The following is a 2,719-nucleotide window of genomic DNA, read 5'->3' as shown; positions in this document are numbered from 1 at the left end:
TTAATGAGGTACTGTGAGGTACTGAGAACATAACCAATCGGATGTAGATATGTAAATGAGGTAGAAAGCATAACCAATCCGAGTGTGAGACACGCCTCTCCTAGGCCTATATAAGGAGCACCAGTTCTGGGCTCGGGGTCTTTTCGCTTCTGCAATCAAGCTCTCCCAATAAACGTGTGCGGAAGGATCCTGTTGTGGCATTGTTCTTGCTGGCGAGTTGGGCGCTCACAGCCCCCAATTAAATGCTTTCTTTTTTTTTCCTTTTTCTTTTTTTGAAAGATTCAAGGTCATTATTTATTTGTTGCACTTAAAGACTCATTTTTGACTGGACTCAGACTTAGAAGTAGAAGCTCTCAGCGAGGACAGCCTAGGTCTCTTGTCAATCTGCTCCTGGTGCTTTTCTTTGGCTTCCTTCATTCTCTTGGCCAACAGTTTAGTGTATTCTGCAGCCTCCTCCTTGTTCTTCTTAGTGTGTTGTTTCTTCAGAGCAATACGTCAGCGTTTGTGTTGCAGGACACATGGAGTAACAAGACGCTGAATCTTGGGTGCTTTGGTCCTAGGCTTCTTACCTTCTTTGTTTAAGGGCTTCCTGACAAGATACTGGCAGACATCATCTTCTTTGGAGAGATTAAAAAGTTTTCAGATTCTACTAGCTCTTTTAGGTCCCAACCGACAAGGCACAGTAGTATCTGTCAGTCCAGGAATATCCTTCTCTCCTTTCTTTACAATAACCAAGTTGAGAACACTGAGATTAGCGTCCACAATGCACCCACAAACAGACTTGCACTTCCTCTCTCCAATTCTCCTTGGTCTGTAACAGGAATGCCCCTTACTCAACAGCAGGCACACTATGCCATGGGTCAGAACACCTTGCTTCATGGGAAAACCTTGCTTGTCATTCCCACCGCTGATCCAGACCACATAACCCTTCCACTCTTCACCAAGAGCATCAATGGCTACTTCTGTGGCCATGTGCTTCTCATAGAAGGTGCGGAGCTTGTGTCTGAAGACAGTGACAGTGTATTCACATACATTAAATAAATAAGTAAATAAATAAATAAATCTTCATTTTAAAAAGATATCAAATCTTTCTGACCTGTGCCTTCTGCCAGAGCACATCATCAGCTTCTCTGCACTGCCTGCCCCTCCCTGACACCTGTCAGGGACACCACATTCTGAAAGTCTCCCAGGAGATTGCTGTTCCCAAGACAACAGGTCTCCCAAGAGGCTGGCAGTAACCCAGGGACACAGGAGGCAGGCTCCAGACAGAGACAGCCAGGACAGTTACACCAGAGATAACCAGATGGCGAGAGGCAAGCATAAGACCATAAGCAACAGAAGTCAGTATATTTTGGCACCAGCAGAACCCAGTTCATCCCCCCCCCCACAGCAAGCCCTGGATACCCCAACACACCTGAAAACCAGGATGCTGACTTAAAAATCCTATCTCATGAAGATAAAAGAGTCCTTTAAGGAGAATATAAATAACTCACTGAAAGAAATACAAGAAAACATAGGTAAAGATAGAAGCCGTTAAGGAGGAAACAAATAAATCCCTTAAAGAAATACAGAAAAACACAATCAAACAGGTGAAGGAATTGAACAAAGCATTTCAATACCTAAAGATTTAAGTAAAGATAATAAAGAAAACACAAATAGAGGCAACCCTGGAAATGTAAAACCTAGGAAAGATAAGGAGCTCCAGATGCAAGCTTCAACAACAGAATATAAGAGATAAAAGAGAAAATCTCATGCAGAGAAGACACTTTAGAAAACACTGACACAATGGTCAAAGAATATTAAAAACATAAAAAATTCCTAACCCAAAACATCCAGGAAATCCAGGTCACAATGAAAAGACCAAACCTAGGAATAATAGGAATAGAAGAGAGCAAAGATTCCCACCTCAAAGAACCAGAAAACATCTTCAACAAAATCATAGAAAGAGATAGCCATAAATGTACAAGAAGCCTATAGAACACCAAATAAATAGGACCAGAAAAGAAAATCCTCTTCTCACATAATAATCAAAACACCAAATGCACAAAACAAAGAAAGAATATTAAAAGCAGTAAGAGAAAAAGCCAAGTAACATATAAAGGCAGATCTATCAGAATTACACCACACTTCTCAACAGAGAACCTAAAAGTCAGAAGAGCCTAGACAGAGGTCATGCAGACCCTAAGAGAACACAAATGTCAGCCTAGGCTACTATACCTTGTAAAGTTCTCAATCACTGTAGATGCAGAAATCCAAACATTTCCATGGCGAAACCAAATTTAAGCGTATCTATCTATCTACCAATCCACCCCTACAGAGAATTCTAAAAGGAAAACTCCAACACATGAATGGTATCTATACCAAATAAAAAACAAGAACTTAATCAACTCACAACAAAACCAAAAGGAGAGAATCACATACACATAATGCCACCTACAACAACAAACATAACGGAACTAACAATCATTTGTCTTTAATATCTCTCAGTATCAACAAACTCAATTCCTCAACAACAACAACAACAACAAACCCCATAAACTAATGTCTGGATAGGCAAGCAGAATTCAGCAATTTGCATCATACACAAAACACACCTCAAAAACAAAGACAGGATTTACCTCAGAGTAAAAGGCTGGAAAAAAAATACTTCCAAGCAAATGGTCCCAAGAAACAAATGGGAGTTGCCACTCTAATATCTAATAAAATAGACTTTCAACCA

At 40.3% G+C, this 2,719-nt stretch overlaps 1 pseudogene; it reads right to left on the bottom strand.

The window, feature by feature from the left end:
- Positions 1–313: 313 nt before the first annotated feature.
- On the bottom strand, positions 314–993 carry LOC110286959 (small ribosomal subunit protein eS6 pseudogene; annotated as a pseudogene).
- Between the last annotated feature and the right edge of the window lie 1,726 nt (positions 994–2,719).

This window comes from Mus caroli, unplaced genomic scaffold (assembly GCF_978045245.1).
Source record: "Mus caroli unplaced genomic scaffold, Mus_caroli_1 scaffold_5, whole genome shotgun sequence".
Lineage (NCBI taxonomy): Eukaryota > Metazoa > Chordata > Mammalia > Rodentia > Muridae > Mus > Mus caroli.
This window is presented reverse-complemented; position numbering and strand designations above follow the sequence as displayed.